The 16,438-nt window shown below is 43.8% G+C and overlaps 1 protein-coding gene across 7 annotated transcripts in view; it reads right to left on the bottom strand.

The window, feature by feature from the left end:
• Positions 1 to 16,438, bottom strand: part of NEK11 (NIMA related kinase 11) — a 248,982-nt gene that overhangs the window by 1,198 nt on the left and 231,346 nt on the right. The gene's annotated exons all lie outside the window — the stretch shown is intronic.

Genomic DNA, 16,438 nt, shown 5'->3' with positions numbered 1-16,438 from the left:
GCCCTCTCCGAGGAGCTTGGTTTGGACAGAGACAGACATGAAGGGAGGCCAATACTGGCTGGAAAGAGAACTGGGGCCCTGAGGCTAAAACACTTGCAGAAATATCGAGAAGGCTGGTGTGGCTGGAGTCAGGAGAACAAGGGGGAAGAGGACGGTGGAGTATGAAACCAGAGAAATAGTAATAATGAGAGCAGTAAAATAATAATGAGGAAAAGAAGGGGGAGAAGAATAGTTTTATTAACCACATGCTAGGTGCTTTTGTATGTACTTAACCTTTATAACAGCTTTATGAGGGAGGCGTTTTTTAAAATCCCTGTTTTACAGATGAAGAAACTGAGGCTTAAAGGGTCAGGTAGTTTGGCCAAGTTCCCAGCAAGGCCAGCGTTCATTTTTCTGTACTTCCCCTCGGTCCTCACATCTGTGCAGTGTTATCATCATATTGCCACGCCTGGATGTTTATGTTGCCCCTATCTTAGGGTCACAAACTAAAGGCCTGCGGGCAAAACGAGGCCCATGACACGTTTCGTTTGATCGGCACCGTGTTTTATTTTCCTCTGGTTTATGATTATTCTTCACCGTTGTGACGGGAGGCAGGGCCTGCGCTCTGTGCTCTCCGTTTTTTCACTGTCTTTCGCTCCCCGCTCCCTCCGTACCAGTTTACACCAGGCTGCGTCTCCTATTTCCTCCGCCTGCTGGCTCACGGGCATTTGAGTTTTGTGAATTTTGTTCTACAGTTCAAAACTGTCATTTTTAATGTCTTCATACTGTTCCCCCGAATTTATGTGCCAACATTTACCTAATTATTCCTCCACCAAACACTTAGCTCTTTCACTAGAACACTAGGTGAGTAGCCGTTTTGTTTAGGGGAATGTTTTCTGGCATCAAATTTCTGGGGGTAGGACTAACAACAGGACGTGTTCACTCTGTGAAAACTCATATATGCACCAGTGATTTCTGCACTTTTCTATATATACATTGAGCTCGGTGAAAAGATAAAGAAATGTACGAGAATGGAATTATTAGGTCAAAATGTATAAATACTTTTATGATTTTAACCTTGAAGGAATGCTCCTTTATTCTTCATTTCAATGGATTTGGTGAAAAGAAAAATCAGAGGGTTTTTCTTTCCAGAATTTTTAAAGCATTACTGCTAGACAGTAATGATGTAACGCTGACAATAACACTGAAGGCATTAATCAGAGACACTTTTGTTCATTTTACAAGCTTTTATTGTGCGGGATTATTCAAGCTTGTAATCTCTAGAACACAAGGACCTGGGTTAGGTATCGTGGCAGATAAAAAGAAGTAACTGACCCTGCTCTAGTTTAGAGGCTAGTAATTATAATACACAGTATATACACTTAAAATTTTAACCAACATTTTTTATAGTACTTTAGAGCTTGCAAAATGCTTTTACATTCGTTATCTCAAATGATCCTTGTCAACTAGGCAATTCATTGAACGTTTATCTCCATCTTACAGATGAGAATAAGCAGGTTGACTTCCACAAACTCACACAGCTAGCGCGTGATGGAGTTTGGACTCACTCAGACTTGCAACTTCGAGCACTGGAGAGCCTGCAGCCCTAGGGCCCCATGTCATCCAGCTTGAATAGGTTCCCACTTTCTCCCAAGAGATTATCAGGACTGATGCAGGATGCCGCACATCCTAAGTCACCTCAGCCACCCCCGGAAATCCAAGCTTTCCTTTCACTGACACTTACCAAATGGCCACTGCCCCCATTCATCAATGATTTCAGCAACCTGCCCACTCTGTTTCTTCCACATCCTACTTCTGTCACCATTCTCCTGACTTCAGTATTCTTGATCTCTGGTTTTGGACTGCCCCATATCTACCCCTCATTTGCTTTACCCTCCTCAGTCACCCATTCCCAGGGTCACACCCTTGACCTTATAGGCACCAATAACTACACCGCCTCTGGAGTTGATTTCAAGCCTTCTTCTCCATCACCATCGCATTATACTCCTCCGCCGTACTGACTCCAGCAATTCTTCCACCTCAGGGTCACCTGCAGTCCTTTGGTCCTCCCACCATGAGGATAATCACCCACTTTGTGTCCTCATGCCCTCAGTCCCCCTTTCCCCAATTAGATTTCCTGGTCTATTATTATAACTGCAGCCTTGCAAACACCCTTGACTCTTTCGCTCCCTCTCCCTGTGTCAAACTCCTCTGGCAAAGCCATAATGGTTAAATCCAGACATCTGTCTACTTTATGCCTGTATCCAAACAACAGAACATTCCTGGAGAAAAACATCCAGTTATGCCAACAGGTCTCATGTAAATAATTGATGATCACAATTCGAAATGGCCCTCAGCATTGCCCAGTGATCCTACGACTTCCCTGGTATGTTTCGTTTCCACTGCTCAAAATAACCATTTCACACCTTCTTCTTTATTCTAAAACTTGCTAAGCACTCCCCACCTCATTCTCAGCTGATGATTTTACGTAATATCTCATGGAGAAAATAGAAACACACACCTAAAAATTCCCTCCTCTTCCCAGCACCAAAACTACCCACCTGCCTGCATTGGTGGCTACTCACTCGGCCTTCCCTCTGTCCCTAATGAAGGGACCATCCTGCTCCTATAAAAGACCAAACTCTCCATTAGTGCTCAGGTCCTGGCCTCTGTGACCATCTCAGTGACCTTCCCTCCTGCAGTTATCTTCATCTTCCCCTTGTCGTCACTCTCTCCCTCTACTGGAGCATTCCAGCAGGAGAGAACAGGCCCTAGCAGAGCTCTCCTACACCGGAAACCTCTCTTGACCTCCATATCCCCTTGGTTCACCCTCTTCCCAGCCCATCACTTTGACCTCCAACGCTAGGAAAGCTTCTTGAAAGAGTTGTGTATGGTTGTGGTTTCTACTTTCTCGCCACACACTCTCCTCCAATTCACTCCTCTCGGCCCTAGTCCTCTCTTCTTCCTTAAACTACTCTTGCAAGGACCTTCACATGAGCAATTCCCTTGGTCACTTCTTTGTGCGTATCTTACTTGACATCCCAGCAACATTCAACACAATCGACTTCTCCCTTCTTAAAACCCTTCCTTCGGTTGTCTTTGGCGATACAACTTTCACCAGGAGCTTTGCCAACACACTGCTTTTTCATAGCCTCCTCTGCTGACTATTCTCCTCCTCATTTTGGCCTCTTCATGTAGGAGTACCTCAGGGCTGCCCCAGGTCCTTTCTTTCTCTGTCTTCATTCTCTGCCCATGCAATCCCACTAGCCCCAGGTTCTTAATACGATTAGTAGGCTGAGGACTTCTGTGTCTCCACTCTGTTCTTCACCTAGAACTTCAGACTTGTGAATCTACGGCCCACTTGATATCTCCAACCAGATGTCTACCGGGTCTCACTTAACCTCAAAATGGCCCCAAAAGACCTCTTAATTACAACCTCCCTTCCCCTAAAAATATATGCTGCTTTTACAGTGTTTCCTAGTATAATGGTGCCAGTCTCCACCCAATTTTGCAAGCCAACTGATTCTTGATTCCTTGCTTTCTCTCTTACATTAATCCCATCAGCATCAGCAAATCTTGTAGTGCATCTCAAACAATCTAAGTTTGAGACCTATCAAACTATCTAAAACTAGCTATTTAAATTTCCAATTCATCAGGGACTCATCATGGATCTATTCCCCATAACTGATAGGCAGCCTGTGCCTCTCATAGCTCCTGCCGCATGTAGCTTCCCAAGGGAATTTGACAATATTCACACTGGCATATCTCACTCAATGAAACAAGTTTACTCGTCACACGTTTAGAGGTTGTGGCAATGTTAGTTTGCTATAACAGTCTGTAAAACCTTTCTCTCAGTTTCTGTCCTTATTTCATGTGGATGGGTAACAAGTGATGTGTGGACCAGCACCGTCCTCAGACTACACTTGGAGAAGCATGTCTTAGATGCCTCCAAACCAAATCCTAATCTATTTGCTTCTCTCTATCTCCACTACCACTACCATGGTTTAAGCTCTTATCGTCTCTCCCCTGGAGCTCTGTGGCAGCCTCCTGGTTCCATTTACCTCTCAACAATCCATTTTCCACATGCTATGGCCAGCATGAACTTTTAAAAGTGGACATCAGAGCCCATCTCTTCCCTGCTGAAACCCTCCAATAGACTCCTGTGACACTAGGGTGTGATCCTGTCTCTACTACCATTTATCAGCTTGTGCATAATCTGTCTTCCGCCTCCTTTTACCAGCTTTCTCTGACTTGTCCACACTCTGTCTCAGCCACTATACTCCAATCACACCTACCTCCTTTCTGTTCCTTAAATTCAACACAAGCTTACTCCCACCTTTGGGCCTTTGCACTAGCTGTACCCTCTTCCCTGGAATGCTTTTCCCATTGATCTTTACATGGCTTACTCCTTGCCACTCAAATCTCAGCCTAAGTATCACTTTCTCAGAGAAACCATTCCTGACTATCCAGTCTAAAGTAGCCATCCAGTTGTTCCCTAGGATCACGCCACCTTAACGATTTGCGTAGCACTTATCACTCTGGTATTTTTCTTCTATCTCTAGTGTATATTTCTTTATTGTTGGTCTTGCCCCACCTTCCTAATTAGCATACAAGTCCATGAGGGAGGGACCCTGTGCCTAGAACAAGACCAGGCATGCAGTGGGTGCCCAGAAAATACTTGTAGAATGAAGGAAGGAACCATACAGCCATGAAGCATCATGAGAAAGACATAAAGTGCTACAGAAGTTTACAGTTGGGAAAATCAGAGAATGCCCTATGGAGGAGGGAAGGCACCACCTAACTTGGGCCATAGCAGCCAGAGGGAAGCCAGGTGGGAGCCAGCAGTGGGAGCACTGGGAAATCAGCGAGTCAGCCGGGCAGGTGAGTCGGACGCATGAAAAAGAAGGTGAGAACCACATGAACATAAAGTAAAAGAAGTCTTAGAATTTGATTAGTAATATCACCTGTTAGGGATAAAGAAGCCCAAAAATGTCCCCTGAAGCTATAACAACTAAGAGTTTCTGAGCTTTCTCTAGGTGCCAGGCTCTATTCTGAGAATCCTCTCATAATATCCCATTAAATCCTCAGAACAACTCTATAGATAGATATTATTATTATTCCCATTTTATAGATGAGGAAACTGAACTACAAGAGGATATTAAATAATGTATTTACTGCCACATAGAGTTTACGTGGTGGAACTGGGAATTGAATTCCAGCAGTTTCCTCCTTTCATCACTGCGATGTGGACTTTGGATTCAGAGAGACTGGAGTTGACCTTGGCTCTACCCTTCACTGGCTGGGTAAGCTTGGGCCAGCTACTTAACCTCTCTGAGCCTTGTATTTTTCACAGTTAAGTGGAGAACACACACACACACACACACAGCTTACCAGAGTACCTATCACCTGCCACGTACTTGATAGCCATTGTTTTACTATCGTACACATTATTGCTACTTTCCCAATGGTGCATTGCACAGTAATCCTATCTCAGTTTAACTGGAAACCTCAAGCAATTTTGTAGTTATACCACTGGTTAAGACACTATTTTAAATATTTTTATCTTATCTGGCTGATTTCGAAAAAAAAAATGATGCAAAAAGGCCAGTGACACAGTCGGAGTTAAAAAAGAAAGTAATTTTGTAGAAATAATCATGAAAACCTAGTTTAGCAGAAAGCATTAAGAGAACACATAGGTTATTCTTCAGACATAGTTTAAGGAAACGTTGAAAATGATTTTATAGGCTACAAGAAATCCCTGCACATCAAGTATGTATGAGCCACTGCAGGACTGGAAGGGTGCTGTGCATTTTCCCTTTAATACGCTTCTTAACGATCGTTTGGTGCTAACGAGCATCAGAAACCTTTATCGAGAATGGATTTTATACCCCTTCTCTGCACATCTAGAATTTCACATGGCTGTCTCCGAATCTGGTGGGCAAAGACAGAACAGATCTCTCTAGAGAGGTGGACAACTGCATTGTCGATGCTTGGGCGACACGGGGCGCCCCCAGATGGGACATGTGACTTTCAGCGGTGCTTACCTTCTGCTCTGTCCACCCTGGGCAGCAGAATCTTGAGTACGATTGTTGGTTGGGTCTACTGTTGAAGCTAACCATTCCTGTAAGGTTATTAGATTTGTGACGTGAACATCCCCCATTGTTCATAACCACAATAAATGTAGATGGATAAACAGGCTGAAAAACGACCTCCAGCTAGATATTATACAAGAGACATGCCTAAAACACAGGACACTGAAAGGCTGGGAGTAAACAAATTAAAAAAAAAGAGAGAGATTCCAGGTAAATAATAACCGAAAAGAATCCAGGGGTAGCTATATTAATATGAGACAAAATAGATTTTAAGAAAAAAAAGTAATATTAGGGTAAAGAGTGCTACTAGATGATGATAGAGTTCAATTCACCAGGAAGAAATAAAAATTCTTAACTGGTATGAATCTAATAAAGTAGATTCAAAATATTTTGGGGAGAAATTGTCAGATACGTCCTCATAGTGTAGGATTTCAATACCCCTTGCTCAGTTATTGATAGGTGAAGCATTTGAAAAATTAGAAGTGACATAGAAAATCAGAATACACTTAATAAGCTAAACTTAATACTCATATAGGACCCTCTCCCACCCTGACAATTACGGGACCCACGTTCTTCCCAGACTCTCTTATAACATTCATAAAATCTGACCATATAGTAAACAATTCAAGTCTCAACACATTTCAAATAATTGATTTATATGAAATCTAATTATCTGACCACAATACAATTGATAGAAATCTGTAAAAAAATACTGTGTTTGCAAATTTACTTATTCTCAATAAATTATGGATCAATGAAGAAATCAGTCCTCCTATAGACAAACTCATTTTAAGCCAAAAGAAAAGTGATAGTTGTTCTATCATTATAATATCACAGTGTAAATTTATTCTGACAATCAGAAAACATGCTGGAATATTTCTGCAATGACGCGTCTGAGTATGTTAGGAATCATAAAATAGAAAATTCTATTTAAGGAGACTCTCTTGCTGTTATCTAAGATCGGGGAAGAGAGGGGAGTGCTCCCTGTGCTGTTTAAATTAATGAAGAGGTTCCAAGTTTGTTCTTTCCAAGGGAGGGAAGGGAATGGGGGCAGGAACCACCCCTTTAGTTAGGTGGGTGTCGCAAATAAAAAGAACTTACGTTTTCAAATGATAAGAACTCACATTTTAATTCTTTTTCCCTCTATTTCTTCCTATGCTCCGCATCCTTTATTAATTTTATCATCCTGTTCAAAACTCTTTCAAGTCTCTAAGGGATCCTAAATGTCATCTGAGAGCAGATGCTTGCTTTCCAGGTCGGTGCTCTTTGCGCTGGCTCACCGTCCTGCCCAGACCAATGGCCCCCCACAGGGGAGCTGGAGGAGGCTCCCCAGGGTTCCGAGGAAGCTGCGGCTGCCTGGAGCAAATCCTGACTGTGTTAGGCTGACTCCCCAGCCGAAAAACTCCATTCAACTGCAGGTGAGCACTTCCTCTCTCCCGGCCTGTTCCCTCCAAACTCAAACTCTCATCCTCCAAATTACTTTACCGACCTCTTCTCATGTTTACTGTTTATTTGCAAACAATATATTTTATCAAATCTATTTATTTGCCCATCAACCACTGACTGCTCTGTGTGCTCTCTAATTATCTTTCTTCGGGGCTCTAAGGAGGAGGGTTATGTTTGTGTAGTTCTATAAGAATGTCAAATAAAAACGTCCTACATTTTAAATATTATTTTAATTTTGAAACAATCTCACACTTACAGAAAAGTTACAGGTATAGTACAAAGAACTCTTTTTTCCCCAAACCTTTTGAGAAAAATTTGCTGACCAGATGAACTCCTCTCTATACTTTGTGTTTTCTACGATAAAGACACTCTTACATGACAAGAACAGCCATCAAAATCAGGAAATTAACATAGATACAATACTGTCATCTAATTCTCTAATCCATTCAAGTTTCCCAATTGTCCGTCCAATAACGCCCCTTATAATAAAAGGATCCAGGTCCAAATAATCATGTGTTCCATTTATTTGTCATGTCTCTTTACTTTCCTTCAACGACCTTGACACTTTCAAAGGTTTGAAGCAGTTATTTTGTCAAAGGTCCCTCAGTTTGCATCGACCTTGCTATTGGAGTTAGCAACTCCCACCCTGCCCCTGTCGTTCCTTTTGTATATAAGCCTGAAAGACAGGCCTGGGGCCTTCCATCATCTTGGGGCATTGTTAGAGAGCTCTACCTACACCATTTCAAGAAGCTTCTCCCTTCTCTTGGGTCCAAAAATAACCCTAGTAGTAATAGTAGTAGCTTGTTGCTTCCTGGTGCCTGGGTCCTGATTCTTCCCTACAGCTTTGTTCCTAGCATATGTGAGAAATCAGGGCTTCTCTTAGGGAAGGAAGCAGCTGCAGAAGGAAGCATCCAGAGGCTCAGGAAGGAATGACCTGGACACTCCACCCACTTGAATGTCTGGGAGGCATCTTACAGTCATGATGCTGGACTGAATTTCTGATCTACCCTCCGAAACAGCCTAAAGCTGCAGCCTTCCCCATTTCTGTTCACGTCCATCAGACGCATAGGGAAGATAGAAAGTGAGGGATGTTGTTCCTGTCTTCCAATTGCTCAGGCCAAAACCCTTTGAGTCATCCTTGATCCCTTTCTTTCTCTCATACTCCAATAAGTCCAGCATCTCTCATTATCAAACCAGTTAGTAAATCCTATCAGCTCCATTTTCAGCATGCAGGATCCCAATACTCCTCACCACTTCCACCACCTCCGCCCTGTCCCGGTGACCCGGCCTGTCACCTGTTGCTGCAGTAGCCTCTCAACTGGGCTCCTGCTTCCCTCACTCCCCTCTGGTCTGTTGTTAACTCAGCAGCCAGGGTGAGTCAGATCCCTTCACTCCTCTGCTCAAAATCCTCTGCGAGGCTCCGGTCTCACTCACAGTGAGGTCAAAGTCCTTCCAGTGGTCTACAACATCCTGACCAGCTTTCCCACTGTACCTCTCCAGTTGTGTCTCCTACCTCCCTCCCCTCACTCACTCCATTCCAGCTACACTGGTAGGCACAGGCCACCTCAGGGCCTTTGCACTTGCTGTTCCCTCTGACTAGAATTCTCTTTCTCCAGATATTCTTATGTCTCTCTGACTCCTCTCCTCCTAGTCTTTGCCCTCAGGTCATCTTTTCAGAGAGACTTACACTGACCACCCTCTTTAAAACTGTAAACTTTACACCCATTCTGCACTGCCTATCCACCTTCCCTGTTTTGTATTTTCATCCTAGCACTTGCTAATTTCTAGCATACTCTGTTTTTCCCTAATATTTTATGATCTGTCAATCATCCCACTGGAATATAAGGTCCTTAGGGCAGGGATTATTTTCATCTTTCTTGTTCACTCATCCCACTGCCTAGAACAGACCCTGGCACATTGTAAGTACACAGTAAATATGTGTAGGACGAAGGAACAGATGCCTTGAAAGCCAAACAGGAAAGAAATATGGTGACATCATACAATTTTATTTAAAAATAAATGCGTCCCCAGTGTTTGTTCTAAGTATTACCACAGTGAAATGACAACTGAATTTTGCTAAGTGTGAGATCACTTTTGTGATTTTCAGTTGTTGTTTTTCAAGATAAATCTCCAATCAAGCGTAGTTTTTATTTTATTATATGATATTCTTATGATATTTTCATCCCTATTTCACATGGTTTCACTCTATGGGGCCTGTATGGTCGTCTCTGGATGAAAATGACCTCTTGTATTTCTCTCAATAGGAAGAAACAAGCCTCACTTAAAAAAAATTCTAGTGGAAGGGACTGTGTTCGTACTGGCTTCTTTCGCACTGGCACATGCGGGGCCATCTGGAGAGCCACTGACGTCTACCCACAGCTGCCGAAAGCCCCAGCTGCCCTAAGAGGACTCCAGAGGCCCTCGGCTCCTTGGAGGGAGTGAGCAGCCAAGACCCGTGTGCCACAGCTGTCCCGTCTGCCGCCACCGGAGTTAACTAAGGCAGGGAGCGGCAGCTCTGGGGGTTTCAGCCTCCTGTTCGAAGCAATGTTGAGCTTAACAGCAGAAAGTGTTTAACACATCTCCCCCGACCCCTGACAAATGACAAGCGATTTCTCTTCCGGGAGAGGGAGACAGACTGAGTTTCCACCAGTTCTGACAGGTCGTCAAGTTCCAAAGCTCCCTTATCCCCATCCACTTAGAAAAGCTCACAGAAGGGTCTCTGCCTTACCTTGGAGCTGACTTGCCTTGCAAACCGTTCCTCTGCCCAGTAGAGTTCCTCAATAACGGCGACATACATATTGTCATTTCCAGATTAATTAACTACTTGAGGAGTGTAAAACTGAAGGCAAAGGACTTTTGTTTGTTTTCAAGTCTGCTCCCCGACTCGGTGTGGAGCCCCTTGGGGACAGAGGACCTTTCTTAGTCATCTTTGCATCCAGCATGGTCCTGGCATAAAACAGTACCAAAGTCGTCCATTCAGCACGTTGTTAGCGAGCTCCTGGTACCTGCCAAGTGCTGGGAACGCAGCCATACGCCTCTGACCTCAGAGAACTCATATATTCATGGGAAGATGACAGATATTAAACAAGTAAACAACAAGGTAATTTCAGATTTTTTTCAATGCTACAAAGAAACTAAAACAGGAAAATAGAGGGTAGAGAGCAGGGCTGCCTAGAAGAGTCTGGACCCCAGCAAGGGCGGAGGCAGAAAAGACGTTTCCAGGGGATTTGGTCCAGGCCCCCGTTTGTGAACACCAGGCCTGTCATTTGAACCAGCTGCCCATCTTCTTGACTGACCTGATGCTGAGGAAGCCAGCCTTGTCCCTAACATTTGTGGGGATGTGGCAAGAGCACAAATGGAGGTCCACACGTGTCCAAAAGATTAAAAGTTCTGAATTACACTAACAAACTGTTAAATAATATGTGATCCACCTTCTTTCCTTGACAAATTAACTTTATTTGGCCAGATTTGCATTCAGGATTCTTGGACTCCTCAGAATTCCGCGCTGGAACAGGGCAGAGCTGGGTGAGCCAGCCTCTGGGCCCTCATCCCCAGCTGTTGGCCCACTCCCTTCTCTTCCCAGCCTGGCTCTATCTCCATCTCCATCTGCAAGGGGGCTTTTGCATACACATTTGATACCGCAGCCCCTGTGTCCAAGATCATCCATACCGTCTGTAATTAGCCACCCCGTGGCCCCCTCAGGTTTAGGAGTGTGCAAAGCGGCAGCACAGACCACCCATAGGAAGAGGGACCTGAGGCAGAGGCCCACTGACTCTGGAAATGGGTTTGGGGCCATTTGGGCAGAGAACTGCAGGTCCTAGGTAACAGGGGCATTGTCTAGAAGCGGAGACACAGGCTCTGGATATGCAAGTGTCCTTGGCCCCATGGCCTCTGCATGAATGGGGAGGAATGTCGCTAGAGGATGACGAAAGTGGCGCCCTCTCCAGTACAGGCCCAGTGCACATCTCTTTCCTGGGGCTCAGGGATGATACTGGAGGAGGGAGGAAGCTTAGCAAAAGTATAATTACGGAAGCCCTCCCTGATGGGTGGGGTTGGGATGACCTTTGAATGTAAAGATGAGTCATCCATGCCAGGATCTGGGAGAAGAGCATTCCCAACCGAGGGAAGAGGAAATGCCCGGGCACTATAAGCTCTATATGGAAGAAAAGAAGACTGGGGTGGTTGGGGCCTAATTCAGAGAAGAATGGTAGGAGGCGAGGGCAGATGGTCAGGCAGGAGCAGAGACCTGGGAGGCCAAGGTCAAGAGTCCTGACTTGATCCTGGGTGCAAGGGGAAGCCTTTGGATGGTTGACATGACCTAAGCCCTGTTATAACCAGATCACTCTGGGTGCTCTGTGAAATGGATGAGTACGAAGGAGCCACTGTCAAGAGCCAATCAACATGGGCCAGCCCAGTGGAGCAACAATTAAGTTCACAAGTTCTGCTTCAGGCACCGGGTTCGGATCCCAGGTGCAGACCTGCCCACCACTTGTCAGCCATGCTGTGGCAGGCATCCCACATATAAACTGGAGGGAGATGGGCACAAGTGTTAGCTCAGGGCCAGTCTTCCTCAGCAAAAAGAGGATTGTTGGCAGATGTTAGCTCAGGGATAATCTTCTTCTTCAAAAAAAAGAGCCAATCAACAGACACATCACTCAAAATGCTTCAGTGCCCTTTACGTAAGGATCCTTGTGACTAATTCTTCCCCAAATTTCAGAACCTAGAAAAACTCAAGTCTCCTACTGAACTGGCTTCTGTAACTCCTAGGGTTTCTCCTCTTCTCTAGGCCACCTGGAAGCTCAGAGCTGAGTTGGCGCTTATTTGGAGAGTAAAGTGATCATTTGTCAATCTAGCATCTAATCTCAATTTCATATCTCACTACCTATATGTGTTTTCACAAACTCTTCTCAAAAGATCATAAATTATAAGTGAATAACAGTAGTAATTACATACATAAGTAGTTGCAACTCAAGACTGGTATCTGACCAGTAGTCCTTTTGGCAGTGTGTACACTGAAGGTTTTTGTTTGTTTGTTTGGTGTATTGTAGTTGCAGGGCAAGAAGATTTTAAATGCACATGAGCCTTGGCTAGTAAAAAATTATAGTGACTTGCTGAGACTCTATTTCTAATCTTTACAAACAAATGAGTGCAATGTCTTTTCATGACCCTCTCAACTTTATTATGAGAATGCCATAAAGTATTCTAAGATATACCAAAAAGTGTAAAGTATAATACGATGAACACTCACACACCTACCTCCCAGTTTAAGGCATCAAGCATTAGCAAATGCAGCTGAAGCTCCAGGATTCCCCTCTCAAACCATAACGCCCTCCCACTTCCCAGGGATGACCACGCTGAATCTGGTGTGTTATCATCATCAAGCATTTAAAAAATACTTTTACTACATATGTAAGCATGTATCACTCAGAAATAGGTAGTACTGGGGCCAGCCTGGTGGCATAGTGGTTGTTTGTGCACTCAACTATGGTGGCCCAGGGTTTGCCAGTTCAGATCCTGGGTGCCGACCTACGTACTGCTTATCAAACCATGCTGGGTGGCATCCCACATGGAGGAACTAGAAGGACTTAAACTGGGATATACAACTATGTACTGGGGCTTTGAGAAGGAAAAAAAAGAAGATTGGCAACAGATGTTAGCTCAGGGCCAATCTTCCTCACCAAAAAAAAAAAAAAAAAGAAAAGAAAAGAAATAGGTAGTACTGTTTTGTGTTTACACTTTAAGTGGTATCGTATTTAGTCTTTTTTTGCCTTTTTTTGCTCAAAATTGTTGATATTTATCCCCTTTGATCCTGTTGCTCATTGATTTTTACTACATGCCATTCTCTTACTATTTCTTTCTCTTGCTGAAGTATTCATTCTCCTCCTGAAGTACATTTCAGGTTGTTTCCAAGCCTCCCTCACTCATGCTCACTTTTACTAATAAAGCTGCTATGAACATTCTTGCACACATTTGCTTGGATCCATTATTTCTTAAACGACAAAACATAAACACACATAGAAAACTGAGCTTTTCAGACACAGGTCCTATATTAAGTCATTATTTTCAGATTGATTTACCATCACTCAGGTTCAATCCTTTATAGTGGCTTCAAGATGGATATTTTATAATAAGAAAATACAATCCAGAAAGGGACAAAATGCTTTAAAAGTCAGAATTATGGAATTTTTAAAAAACCCTATAAGGCTCATCTAATTGAACACCTTCATTTTACAGACAAGGAAACCAATTCCAGAATAGGGGAGAGGCTTGCCCAGTGTGAATACTGGGCTGCAGAGTGGATCCCATACTGGGCCTCCAACGTGACAGACATACGCACGAAATAAATACAACATAAGGAAATCCCCTTGCCTTTCTGATCTCTAAGCCCTACTAAAGAACACACTATGAAACGGGAACCACTCGATGATGTCTTTCCTGGCTGAAATATGACTGTGCTTCCCTTGATCAATTCAAACCACATTTTTCATTTTTTAAGAGTCAATTTCACCCCAGCTTTGCTGAAGTAGAAGAAAAGATCAGAAGATAAAACAGATTTCCTAATCAAACACCACAAGAATAATTGGATTCACAGAGGAAAATGAAAAGAAATCAGAAAGGAAAAGAAATTAGAACATAAATATGTTTGGAAGAATTTCTCAGATACGGATGAGTTCTTATGATTGGGAAACTGTGGGTTTCCTTGGAGAAGAGTGAATTTAAAAAGCGGCCTTCATTTGGTGAGATTCTGCAAGGTCTCTCTCTTTGACCGAGCTTTAGTCAGGTCCCCTGGGTCTTCTTCTCGACTAGGCCTCATCCTTGTCCTGCTGTCCTTGGCCTCTGCACCCAGCTCAGCGAGAATCTTCCCACTATTGATACCTAACCAAGTCCCTCTGAGTAATTTTCTACCCATACGCCCCTCACCCTGCCTGTTGGCTATAAATTTCCAGGTGCCCCTGTTGCATTTGGAGCTGAATTCAGTTTCTCTCCCTTATTGCACTAGTCTTGAATAAAGTCTTCCTGGCCTGTTTAATTCTGTCTGGCGAAATTTTCCTGGACAGATTCATCTCTCGTTGCCAGACTGTCACTGGGTCCCGTATTAAAACTGCCTATAATTAGAATGGCCATGTCTTGGTTAACCTGTGACAGTCTCAGTGCACACCTGACACAGGAGCTTAATCACCAATGGTGCCCCATTCCATTGCCAAAGGTGTCCTGGGTGCGCAATAAAATTATATGGTCACTCACCCGTGGTATGAAATTTACTAGCTAGAGGCCCTCAATGACGAGAGGACCTGTTGGACTCTAAACAGTGCTATGGCAATTACAGAGGACAAAAGAGAGCAGACTGATTAAATGAGAACACTCCCTTTTAGTCCTGACTCCTGAGGCATAGTTACATTTGATTTATATCATTTTATGCCCAATTAAAATATGTTTCTCCATAAATAAAAAATGATGGTTTCATCCCTTCATCTCTCAAGCACGTTCACACATTGCCTTTATTATACCTCTCCTTTGGTGACTACAGATGGGTTTATCACAGCACACTTACCAGGAATGTGACATGCATCCCAGAGCGAGGAGGAGGGAGGGAGGGAGGTGACAGAGAGACAGGCAGAGACCAGGGAGGCCACTGTGGTACAGGCCTCAGGAAAAACAGCTGAGGTTGGGGAATCAATGTCTCACTCTCTGCTGAATTGCATGAAAGGACTGAAACAAATTCGCAAAACAATAATTGAAGCTGACACCTGCTCTTGACAGGTGGTGACAAATCAAGACTGAGCTGTGCTTTTGCACCTGCTGTGGGGAGAGGACAGGACAGGAGGAAATCCCCTAAAGCCTTTCACCAGGAAACGCTTGGTTTCTTAATTGTCTTCTGTCCCGAAGCCAAAGGAGAAGGTCCTTCACTAAGGTGAGGTTTGCTGATTGGTTTTAAGCAATGGGTTTTTTAGGTACTTCCATTTATTTGAAAATATCTGCTAGAGACCCTTATCCTGCAGAGCTTTCCCAGGTCAGCTGGGATGGGATGAGAACTACAGACTCAGTGGGCAGGATCTCACGCATGAGCTTGCAGGCACAGATGGGTGGGGGGGCGGAGTGGAAAGGATTGGATCAGAAAACCTCCAGTTTCCTCCTACTGGGAAAAGTCTAAGATTCTCCCCTCCAGTGGACTCTCAACACGGGCTTGTTAACCTCATTTTACAGGTAGGAAGATTGGAATGAGGAGAGAGCAAGGTCATTAAGGGGGAGCCAAAGGGTTTTGACTTCAGCACTCAGTATGTGACCCCCAGGATCAGACTTTCGATTTAGAAGAGAGAAAGCATGGCCATTGGAAAGATGCTCTATTAAAACCTCACTGCTCAAAGAGTGATCCTGGCTGCAGCATCACACCTCATGGGAATTTGTTAGAAGCACAGAACCTCAGGCCCCACCCCAGACCTGCTAAATCAGAATCTGCATTTATCAAGCCCCCAAGTGACTTGTACGCACTTTAGAGTTTGAGAAACACTCGAGCTGTGGATTACACTTTGAACAGCAAGACTCTAAAAAGCATTTAAAACTATGAATTAGCTTTTGATAGATTATTCCGATGCTTTTATCGGATCGGGCCAGCTTTCCAAGCTCTGAGGCATCATTTCCCATACTAGCACCCTCTACCGAATTACTAAATTTACTTTTTTAATATGAGTGTAAATCTGATAAGAGTAACAGGAAAGGGACCTCCATCAATTTCAGGCTGAAGTGCTCACTTGCTCTCTTTCTCTCTTCGTCTCCCTCTCTCCTCTCTTCTTCTCCCCGGATGCCCAGTGCACAGACTTGTATTGATAATAATCCTGCATTTATAAAACACTCAGCACTGTGTTTGTCTTAAAAGAAGGACACCAGCCATGTTGAGGCTGGAGATGATGAATTACAGTTTG

This window comes from Equus przewalskii, chromosome 15 (assembly GCF_037783145.1).
Source record: "Equus przewalskii isolate Varuska chromosome 15, EquPr2, whole genome shotgun sequence".
Lineage (NCBI taxonomy): Eukaryota > Metazoa > Chordata > Mammalia > Perissodactyla > Equidae > Equus > Equus przewalskii.
This window is presented reverse-complemented; position numbering and strand designations above follow the sequence as displayed.